This window comes from Metopolophium dirhodum, chromosome 7 (genome assembly GCF_019925205.1).
Source record: "Metopolophium dirhodum isolate CAU chromosome 7, ASM1992520v1, whole genome shotgun sequence".
Taxonomy (NCBI): Eukaryota; Metazoa; Arthropoda; class Insecta; order Hemiptera; family Aphididae; genus Metopolophium; species Metopolophium dirhodum.
In genome coordinates, this window is record NC_083566.1 from 21,784,680 (window position 1) to 21,798,119 (window position 13,440).

Here is a 13,440-nt window from a genome sequence, read left to right on the forward strand (position 1 = left end):
GTTTGGGTAATCTAGTTGACGATATAATGAAAAAGATTATAGACTGTATAGTCAAAACAATAATTATGATAATAGTATTGTAAAATATTACAAGTCATTAATATGTAATTACAATTATTATAATCTATAAAAAAAAAAAGTAACCAAAGATTAAATGTACACCATTAAAATGTAGGTACCTATACGAGAAAAAATGTAACGAAACGCGATTCCGACGGTTAGGAACTGTTTTTAGGTAAATTATTATAATGTACTGTATAATAAACTGCTGCGTATACTTTGCATAGCGTGACGACGTGACATTCGTATCGTTGTTATATTTTGGTCATGTAATCGTAACGTGACACGGAAACAAAAAATATTATAAACTCAACAGAGGATAAAATAAATCGATGCCTATGTTTTTAAAATCTCATTTTTCCAATGGTAGATAAACCGACAATTCCATAGTGGAAATAAAAACAACCTCTAATACATACCTGGCCTTATTCTCACGGTAAATTTAATTGAAATAACAGAATAATATGTATAAGAAATATAAAAACTTGCAGTTGAATTAATAAAAATGGGTAGAAAAAAAAATTAATAACATATTTTATGCTCCCGAATTCCACTATTAATTTACACGCAGGATAAATGGGTGAAGGATTATTTTCCAACAATATATAATTCTTCGAACAGTAAAATATGCTGAATAGATATCCTTAGAATATAGCTCAAGGCGTTTACGGTGTAAAGTCTACGTACAATATTAATATACATTGTGTATACTTAGTGAAAGTTTAATTTTACTTCACGGTGCACAATATTATATGTAAGTTCTGTTTAAGCACAGCCTTTGAACTCAGATAGATCATAATTAATTCATTTGTGAAGTGGAAAAATATCAATGCACTGACAAAAATACAAACACTATTACGAAACATACCTATTGGCTATAAATAATATAAACTTTAAGAATTGTTTTTTTTTTGTTTTGCTATTTCTCATTAACGCAACATTTTATAAGAGATGCACACAACGTATTTCTTCTTCTTCTTTTCTAGTAATAATATATTAGTTATTAAAGATACCTTCACATTAAAACATACCCTGTAGGTTTATCTTGCTTTGTTTTTAGCTTATTATTAATACAGGGAATCTTGTATATGATATATGTTAATATATGTTTTCTTAGTATACTAATGAAAATTGAAAACCGCAGAAATTCGTGTCGTTGCGAGAAACTTATACTTAAATACACTTAATAATATACTATATTAATTCACGTAGGACGGTGTAGGTAGTATTTCACAAATTATGTCCGTAATAAGATTTCCGTGATGCCCTGGGAAAATTCAGACGAGGGTAATAATAATAATAATATGCGTGAAATTTATGTATCACGTATACTACAAGGTGACGTATATTATGAGTATCAGAGTATAATATTATTATATTTGGGACACTCATTATCGCAGTCGGTTCTGTTGAAGTTTTTAAGAAATAATACCTATAAGAGGTTAAGTTAGGTTAGGTAATTGGTATTATACAATACAGTCCGACGTTCTACACAATCGTAAGATCTTGTAATATCTAAATCTCATAAGTAGATATAAATTACCTATTTAATAAGTAGGTAATAACCATAATATAGTAATACACTGCATTTATTGGTTAAATTATATCGATATTTGTGGATTATATTGACATAATTAATACCAGAGCCTTTCACAAAATATTGTAGCTGTGGAAATCACACGCATTTTTATTTTCTGAATTTAAAATTTAGATTTTCGTTATAACTAAAACCTTTAGTAAAATCTAATTAAGAAAACCATTTAATATATAATACGCGACGCGTGTCAATAAAAAAACTACAATAACTAAAAAAAAGAAACACGGGCTATAGACGTGTATCACTACCTATATTATACAGTTGGATGGTTCCATTAAAATAATTAATTTAGTATTCGCAAGTACCGATGAAAATCATAAACACGACGAAAAATATTGCGTGTTGGGTTGCAAAATATATACCAAAAGTTGACTGAAGCCCTAGGGGGCAAGACGCTACGGAAATATAAAACTGCAGTCGTTGTCGATTAAAAAAAAATGGCATAATATGATAAAAATATATTATCAGTGAAAAACCGTGGATTGCAAAATATTGGTTTGGGTCGTTGCCATTACAATGAGCTACTTCAATTTATTGATTGTATTGGTGTTGACTGTCAATAACCATTGTAATTTTTTTTGAATATTGATATTTTCCATTCGTGTTTTTGTGATTGTCAATGTCACACGAGGGTTCGATATGGGCTGCTGATATGATATGAAATGTATAATTAATGGGTGTCGTTGTCACAACACATTGCCGAGTTCTAAAAAATAAATCATTTATAAATTATAAATAAAATTATCAACATGTTCAATATACTTTAAAAAAATCATTAGATATCGTTAATTACTATCGTTAAATCAATAATTGAATTGAGTTATTAAGAAATTCTTATGTCAAAAACAATATGACCGTACAGATTTAGTTGTATTAATAATATTTACTATTTAGTTATATCTTATATTTTAGATTCTGAGTAGAGCGATGAATGTATTGATTTTACAACAATGTATGTTTTTTTTATTTTTATTATTTTTTTTTGTGTCTGTCATCACCTTTTTAGGACAGTAAAATAGTAGATTTTCTTAACAGTATTTTTTCTGAAGTGAATCTAGTTGGTACTTTGGGGAGTCAAAAGTATAAATTTCTCAGTAGTTTTCAAAAGCGCCGTGAAAACAAAAGAAAAAAAAGGAAAAACAGGAATTTTTACGCACAATCAGTTTTCGACAAAATTGATTTAGGTTTTTGGTGTAACTCTAAAACAAATGACTGTAGATACATCAAATTTTGATTAAATGTTTATATTCGCATTTTCTATATTATACACCATAACATTTTCAGAATAATTTGACTTGTTTTGAGCTGTATTTTTTTCGTTTTTTTTTCTAAATTTTTGGATAAAATATATCAATACAATTGTATTTGTCGGGTCAAAAAAAAAGCTTGAACATTTAATAGAAAGCTCCTGATATATTGTTACAATAGCAGTTGGAAAATATTAAAAATATATAGGCACACTTTTTTTTTATTAGCATTTAAACTTTAAAGTTCAAATTTTGACAAAATTAAGAAATGATTTTATAGCTAAAAATTTATAAAATGTTCATATTTTATAGATAAGGATTTAAAATTTAAAACAAGGTTCCACGTAAATAATTAAATAAATTACTTTGTTCACAATAATATTATCAAATATATTTAGTAATATATCTTAGACTGACTGACCGTCTTCGCTCAGAATCGTTTTTTCTTATACAATGATATTATATCATTGAATTCAAATTTAACACCATCCATTACAGTGACCCACTTGTAACCTACTATACAGCAGTGCGACACCCACTTGCCCTCTTTTTTTTATTAACTGGATGTCCGTTTTACGAAACAGTCGATTACGACGTGTGTATGGCAATGGATGCAACATAAAATATATATATAATATTATTAGGTATACTAAAATTATTTTGCTTCCTATTTTATCATTCTAATCCTCCGCAAGTCGCAACGGAACCACGCCCATATCCGTTATCTGCACTCATCGCTGAATGCTGATGATCCATTATAAGGTGTATAATTTAGGAATAGATATTTACGTTTTAGCAGAAAGCGTATGTCCCCATAATATACAGTTTATAGAATATATTATGGTGTGTGTGAGTAATGGGTACGTAAGAAGCGAATCCCGATGGCCACCCTTTGTACCCATAACAATAAATATGATATCATCATATTGTACGATTTATGCTCTAATAATAAACTGGAATGGGACCTGTTCAATTGTAGGTACACACAAACAGGCAATTTGTGTGGCCTAGGATAGAGCCCAGCAAAAAATGAATACCTATGACCATAGTGTTTATACTGTTTATAAGGTCATAATATGTACACTATCACAAAATGTGTATACCGGTATGGTACACGAGGTGTTTGGCAATGTATCCTATAATAATATTATATTGGGTTTATTTCGAGACATAAACTTTTTGGGACTTGGCAAATAGGTAGTGTTATAAATTATAATATTATATAGTAAGTAGTAGATTTAACGTATGATTATAATATGACGTTGTCTATTGTCTGTTTTCACATGGGTCTGTCAAATGCATGAATTGTTGTATTGGATTTCAATTATAATAAAATAGGTACTACTATAACTTTGTTTGAATAGTTTTTTAATTTATTTTTTTCCGCAGATAATCGTTCCTGCCGGACGCTGCAACAATGACGTCTGTCGCACAGAATCGTACCGTGTACATACTCACGCGGAGCGGAACTGTGGTCATAATATATTAATTATTATACGCTCGCCTGACAGAATCGTTGGTTCGGATGATATTATTGTTATTTTACAGCCGATTCACAGGAATATCAGTATAATAATGTAATTACATATTATACGATCACCACGCAGTAATAGGTAAAAATTATATAATAATATCTGATATCGTATTTCATCAATAGAAACGCCCGAGTCCTATAATAGTCTGCGCGACTGCGTGTAAACAATACGATAAACTATAGTCAAATATAAATAACTTTTATTTTTACATTCATAACATGCGATATAATAATTATTAAATATTATAAAACATTAAACAGCGGACACGATACAGACATACTGCCGTGCAGTTTATTACTTATTAGGCACTCGTCCCGCTATTCACTCATCACTTCGACGTAGGAATGGAGCGTATATAATAATTGTATTTCATTTCAAAGTAATTATTGAAGAATTTGCATTTTATAAACGATTCTGAGTAAAAATCATTTTTTATTAAGAGACATTTTTCTTCTAACATTTACGATGGTATTTTTCCAAACGCTTAGCAAAACTTCAATACGATAATCAAATACGACCCCTTCGAACTTCAAAGACTCAAAGTACTTCATTCAAACATTTAAGGTGCTTCATGAACGTTTTGGAGCATTTATATTGCCTTACGGCTTACATAATAAATAATTACTGGAAAAAATAAATAAAAAATAAAACCTAATTGGAAATCTAATGCTATCTTTTAAAGTAAATTATGGCCACCTAATTGAGACCCTACATACATCTGAGTTTGATGAGCCACTTCTATCGTGGCTTAAAATTTTAAATCCTATCTGCCAGACAGAGTTCAATAGGTTAAAATATTTGTCTGTAAACCCGTCATTTCTATAAGGTATCTTCTGGAGTTCCACAGGGAGGACATAATTTATTTCCAATTTTGTTTTCACTAGGTATATGTAAATTACATTAAGGCAGTAGTCAAAAAATGACTGCTGACAATTTAAAACTTTTTCGGAAAATTTGACTGACTATACCTATTGCGCTCCTGAGTGATCTTAATAAAGATCATCACTCAAAACCTGAAAAAAATCAATTAATTAAATTAATAGTATAAGACGATATAATATACTATATGTATAGGATAAGATAATCCAAATTGTTCAATCTATATAATTTATAATAAAATACAAATATATGTGAAAACTAATAATAAAATACTAATAAGCGTGTAAAGGTAGGCAATTAATTAAAGAACTTACATTCTAAAATCTAAACGAAGAGTGAGTCGTGAGATGCATCGTGTTTACAACATAAACATTAACAATCGATTTTTCGTGATATAATATACACTTTTCTCCCATTCCTATAGTTTAAGCCATAATTCCACACGCGTGTCATGAGTTACGACTAACGGACTCCCTGAATGATGATTAATGAATATACCACTCGTTTCATATTATCATACCACAAAAATTATCCCTAGAAACCCAACCACACATCACATAATATCTCTGAGAAGACTACCTCTCAAATGTCACTCAAATGCAGCACCACTGTTGGGAGTTTGGGACCATAGATGCCATCGAGTGGATGATTCTCTGTACGTGTCGTACACTGCTGCACATTTAATCATCATTGAGTGTGGTTGAGAAATAAAACAATTAGAGGGAAGTTTTGGTTCTGACGGCATTGTCCTCTGCTGAAAACTATACATATATAAGCAGATGGTTAGTCGTTGAAGGGATATAACTAAGTAAAAAAAAACTGAGTAGTAGAATAAGTATTTGTATTCGTGTTTACTTTTTCCTTTTTTTCGCTGGTAATTCGTTTTGACGTTGAGGAGTCACTTTTCTCACATTCGTTCATTATTCATGATGATAAAACATTTTCTCTGCCCTCTCATGGGATTTAAAAGCAGTGTTCCCCTGATATTATAATATATATAATTCATATAAATTGTATATTATGTATGCGTATGTATATTGATGACTATCATACGCATGTCATTCTCGTTCGTGAAACTCATCTAAATATCTAAGTGATAACATTGAAATGTCATAACAATATTGTGAATACATATTAGATCAATTCTAATATATAAATATTATCAATCTGATTAACTGTCGCGTTAATTTCCATTTTCCATGTTATATCATTACGTTCCTGCGTCTAGGTAGTGTGTATTCTGTGGAGTGTAGAATATAATATTCTGCGGTTGCAGTAGCGTATAGATTGGAGAAACCAGCATTGATTTTTTCCACACCAGCCGTATGCAACTGGAGGAGATTTAAAAGAATTTTTAAAAACAGAATGTGGGAGAGCCAAAACTATTATTACATTCATATACTTTACTGTATAAGTACTAATATGTTAGTTAATAATTTCTGTAATTTTACTGGCAAAATCGTTAGGCTATGAGCATTGTATCATTGTTATCGTTCAAGGAATTTAATACATTGTTATTAGCATATTAATTATTGATAATATTATGTTCCTAAATACGAATAGGTAGACATAATTGGTTTCTGGTTTAATCAATTGACGTATCTATTGATAAAATGTGTGCACTTAAAATACATTTTACATTATATTACATTTCCGCATCACAATATTATATAGTTCTATAGGTATCCTACAATATTGTGTATAGAAATAATTATTCACAAACTATTATGATGTAGTGCATAATATTATATTGTGTATAGAGTGGGCACTAGGCTGTGATATATATATTATCTATCTTTCAGTATTCACCTTATGAGTGATCGGCGAATCACTACGTATATATGTACTTTATTTTAGCAGGTACTCAGATGCTATTAGCTGTATACAAAATATTGTTAGTTTGTTACCATTGTTACTTTTTGTTTAAGGACACAGTAGCACAAAATATAACATTATGATTCTTCAATGAAATCCGTTTTCGATTACTTACATACCAGACATACGTCTTATATATAATATAAAAAAAAAACTTTTACAATTAAACTGTCGGCGCAGTGTATGTGGTGTTATACTATTATATATTATACGTGTGCGTTAAATTTACGTGGTTTTTGACTAAGCGCCTTGCATGTAGCACTATAACAGTGTGCAATACCATAAGTTAAATTGCTTTTAAAGAAACCTTAAAAATACCCGTCAAACTTTTGTTTTCGATTTCATGAATAATTCACCCACGCCGTAACGACAGCTGGTTACAGTCGATCGAAAAATAAAAAGCCAACGAGAAATCCCAATCGTCGACTGTTCCCATCGATAGTATCATAGGCGTCATCTAGGGGGTGTAAAATCGTGCGATTGACGGCGTGTGACATTTTTTAGACCATGCAATAGTTCTGTACTATCACACTCAAAACAATTTCCATAGAGGTATAGAACCTGGTACATATGTTATCCAACATGAAGCGACACGCACGATTACCATTCATCGGTCAGCTAGTTAGTCAACGCCTAGAGTTAAACATTTTTTTTCATTTTAAATTAATTTAAGTAGGTAACTGGTATGTGTGTATTGAACAAATGTTGGAGTATTGCGACACCTTGGTAAAAGAACAAACTTTTCCCATGGTGTAGAAATGATTATGTATGATTGGAAGTGTAGTTTTGTAAATAGATACTTTGTGGTTGCTTCTTAATTTACAAGTGTTTAGCTACCTAGGTTTTGATTTGTGAGCTTAAATTCTGCTAAATTTTAACGAAATTACGCTTATAAATGTATAGTACTTAGTTTATTTTATAATGCAGCGTCTATCGCTAGACACCTCTGTAAATTATCACTCCTTCAATGAACTATTATGTTGTTGTCGATAGTACATATTAGTAAGTACTTGATTTTTTCGTTTATCTTTCTTTCATCATTATCGCTGCCCTGTAGATACGAAATCGTTATGTAAATCACGCGTTAAGTGAAAGTAAATTGTTGAGCGAGGGGAACAAAAATATGTGTACTAAGAAGAAAATTATAATAATATTTTATAAGAGATGGGTTTTTTTTTTCGGATAGCCGAGGTCCGTTATAATATAATAGATACGCGTATTTTAGTTGTCGTTTAATATATTCTTATAATAACGCGCTTAATGACTCGAGAATCTCGTGCGATGAATTGACAATACAATTTATCGTCTTGAGTCGTGACAAAACATAAGGATACACTCATTATATTTTATAGGGAGGCGCATATAATGTATTTGATGGTGCATTTGCTATTGTACGAGGTTGAACTTTTTTTTTTTTTTTATTGAACAAAAATGTATACTTTCAATCTGTATTTACGCTTTATACGATAAGTAAATTTGATGTGGTTTGATGACCGGGGGGGGGGGGGGGTGGTGGAGTCACCCAATGGCGGCACTCCGTGGGAAGGTTGAACTTAGAACAATATTATAACGATGTAAAATTTGATTTTTGGTCGATCACGACGAAATTAAATTTTATTTTATTTTACAAAATATATTCAAATTAGTGGTATGTGCAAAACTTAAATTAGCAAAAAATGACTACACAGAACCTTTTTATTTTTAGGTCACATGCAGTTTAAATAAAATATATGTATTTCAATAAGCAATCAACTTAAGTTAACTTAAGGTTACACTTCTTAAAACAAAAAAAAAATATCTTTATAATCCATAATTTGTTTCTATGGCTCGATAATCAACCATCTGCAGTTACACAGTTAAAATACAAGTATAGGGTCCGATTTATCTAATTTACAAAATATAAAGTGGTCTACATACTAAATAAATCCAATTTTAAATTGGGAATATTTCAATGCATTATATTATATTATAACGCCTTTATAATATTATTGAGTGAATGAAGTATGTAGTATACCGATTTCAAACATTTCAGTTTTCTTCAGATATATTATAATATAATATATTAACATTCAAATAACCACCACAAAGGCTGAAAGTCATTCTGGCATTGAACCAACCAATAAACCCATATCCATTCACTCAAAGCTAAAATGTCAATAAAATCCACTAATGTATAACTTTCTTTCCTCCACACAATGGTCACTATACTCTCATAAAAACATCTTAAAATACTAAAACCCGATCATGTAACATGTTGTTTCTTATACGTCTTGTGCCGGGTGTCACTATAATAATGAACAGTTATGTCTAAATTCTGTTATCCATTAAATTGATTTTTTTTAATGTATTTACTATAATATTATTATGACATATTCAGTATTGGCTATTACCGAAATTAAATTACACTGTCATGTATAAAATAGGTTCAAATAATTAAGTCATTCAAAAGGCCATCGTGCGCACATGGAAAGCCAAAAAGTTAAAATTTCCAACTCTCTCTTAGGGCTCACGAGGAGTTTTAGGACTAATAATATTTCAGAGCCAGCACACTCCATGCGCAATAGACCTATAATAATACGTATTATAACTATACTGCGGAGACCCCAAACTTACGATTAAGATGTAAGCACGTTATATTTACGCATGAGTTGTACTTATACTGCTGCAGGTATACGCGATGTGCTCTAACAAAGTTTTGTGAATCGATTACGGTCGAGAGGGTCGTCTCCCTTTAGGCCACCTATAAGTGACTACGCTCCAAATTTACAATATATATTAAAATAATCTTGTAGTAGCCCCAGGTCTGATAATATACACCCCGGTGTAGCTAACGTGTGACTCATGATTTATATATTATATTACCAGTTAAGTGAGCCATGTAATATTTACCATGGTTATTATATTCAAATGATTTATGAGAGGAGAACTGGGAAGATGTGTGTGTGTCCTCGGCGTTTAATAAATATAGGCCTTGATGAATCGTAAGCAAAAAGTGTCCAATAATATAAAAATGACAAAACCAATACAATCACAATCGTATATAATATTATTTATTCTGTACCTAAACCTACCTAGCTCATATAACAAGATCGTAAATAGAGATTTTGTTCCAAAAATTAAAATAATTGCGGATATTATTATATTTTAACTCAAAATTGTCCAAGACCGAGTTTTCTGCACGTCGTGTACTCTCGGTGTTTGTAGAAATAATGGCATTTTTTCACGTATCAGCTGTATGCCACACTGAAAAGTTCTCCTCTTGGAATTAATGTGCTAACAAAGTTTTTTTATAATTTGCACTTTATTCAGTTAGATGACAGTATATAATTACGTTTATTATTTTATATTAGTGTACACAAAGTTTGATTCAAATTGCATTTACCTACCACGTTTAAATCGAAAAGTTTTTACGTGCGAAATTTTCGGAAAAATTAATAATTATACCTATATAGATATATATTATATAAATATAAAATAATACCAACAATACGCCATCGGTACCCCATGGGATTTAAACACATCAGACTGTCACATTTATAAGCATACTTCGAAATATTTTATACTGCAAAAACTTTTTCATTTCAAATATTTGTTTAAACAAGTTTTGTTATTCGTGTCGAAAATAAAATACTCAGTTTTCTGCAGTAAATGAAATTATCGTAATTCTATTATATTACAGTAGTTTTTATTTTATATTAATATAATAACAACAGCTATTATAATAACAATAACAAAATATAAGTGTGAAGTTCCTCATTATAATCTAATAATATAATGTACCTATTACTAATTACCATGTTGGTAGGTTCTATATACTACTATCGTCCAAAATAACATTCTGAGTGTACATTAGTACATTACTAATAAGGTACTCTGTAGTGTTTAATTTTGCAGATGGTTCTCGAGGATTACAATGTAATAAGACAGTAATCACTATAGCATCATAATATATTCACATTTTACTTTAGTATATTACTATATAGTCTAAATACTGAATTGATTATACATATAATGTTGCTTATCTATCAATTATTGAATAAATCGTCTAATAATAATTAAAATAAAAAGGATTATTATCTATAATTTACAAAATTATTTATTATTATTAAATTCTTACAAAATTATTTATTTAGATTTATTTCATATTATGGAGGCACACGTGTAAATTAATTATTACTAAAATCAAAATAAAACAGTATACTTTACCTATATATCCACCTAGGTACATATATTTAATATATTATTATAAAATATGGTCATGAGGACATTTTTTTTTTAATTTGACAAAATTTAAATACTACCTAATCGAAAATTACACATTATCATAATATGTTTACATATATTATTATGTACAATGTTTTCAAAACATGTAATACGAGTTCAATCAGGTTATTTCGGTTATAAACATACATCGAGACTATATTATATATTATAGTATAAAATAATACATATATTCTTGTTCATAATATCCTGTTTTTGTTTTTGTTTGTTTGTTTTTCATGCGTCCAATTACAGACAACACTGACTATACACTGAGTCAATCAAACATGTCCGTTTACAACGCTAACATATTATTATTGTACCTACTGGAACAGAATGGATAGTTGAAAAAATTAAAAATTAAACTGTTGAAAAATGGTTATGGGTTTCCATCACGTACCGACTATCGTATTTTTTTTTTTTACTACCATTTTATACTTTTATAGGTATATTATATAAGGCATATAATGTACATAAACGGCAATGTGTCGCTGGAGCTATACCTACGGTAATTTTACATAGTGTACAGGACGAATAAAATAACGTCCGAGTCCCGAGTCACATCGCTTGAGTCCCATGGTACAATGTATGAAAGGTATAAGTAATAAGTATATAATATAATATAAGTCACGTTCAGCCACTGTATAGGTACTTCAGCTACGGCAGCAGACCTTTTGGTCGATTACGAAATATAATAAAAAATTATAGTCACGGTTACGAAATCCAGTTTTCTTCGTGTTTGGTTATGTAAATTACACTTGGACAACGTCCCGAAAGATAGGGTATTTCTTTTTTTCAGCCAGGTTTGTATATTTTAAATTTAACTCCACAAACCACGAAAGGGCTTGGCGAGGGATATCCGCACCTCACGATAAAATTGCATAAAATTAAAACACAAAAAGCTTTTTTTCCACAAATAAGAATAATATAACCTCATTTTTAAATAAATGTAAAGGGTAGAATATTTAAATTAAATACATCTCTTCAATATATACATTAAAGTGATAAATATACGAGACAGATTATACAAAAAACGTTCCGTACCACTTTTCTCGATATTACTATAATTTAATTGTATATTGAACTTTTATTTACATTAATTATCATAACTCAAAATTTAACTAACGATTTACTTATAATTTGTATTATTAAAAAATTAGAGATAACATTCATAGGATTATTTAAATATTAATACTAAGAAGTAAACTTTGATAATTATTTTGAAAACAAGTTAACTAACTATAATTATATAATATTATGTTCTTTCTGATGTGCTGTGCATGAATTATGATATTGATCTATAATTTCTTATTAAGATATTTAAATGAATAATCAAATTTTTATCTTTTATAATTTAAACTTACTTAAAATTAAACATATAATAGGTACTAGAGTAGGTACTCTAGTACTCGCCTAAATTTATATAAATTTAAGAAAAATTTCTGAAATATTTGTTATGAATAAACTTTTTAGGTGTTCTTATTAAACTACCACGTGTTCATAGTATAATACTTAAAGCATACAAGCTTAAATGATATAGTTAAAATATAATTTTTCATTTGTGTTATGATTATTTGTGATTTAGGTAGGTGGTACCTACCTATATAGTATATAATATACTTTAATGTAAATTTAAAGTACATTTTTACACATTAAATTTTTGTGAGTTACTATCTACTAAGGATTTATCAACTATAGTAATTAAGACAGTTTGAAAAGCCGTTTATGAAAAGATATATTTTAGTTCAATGATATTCGACATTTTGAATCGTTATACGCACTCTAATTATCATATTTAATATTGTACGTTTTTTGGTTCTGACGGGATAAAAATAAATACATCAACTGAGTGTAAAATATAATAACCAACAACCATTGAAACGTATCAGCATAGTTTAATGTGTACATCCTTATATGATATAATATTATATAGTTGGGCTTTTTTTTTTTTTGGTCAAATTGACAGTAATCTTTGGTAATAAAAATC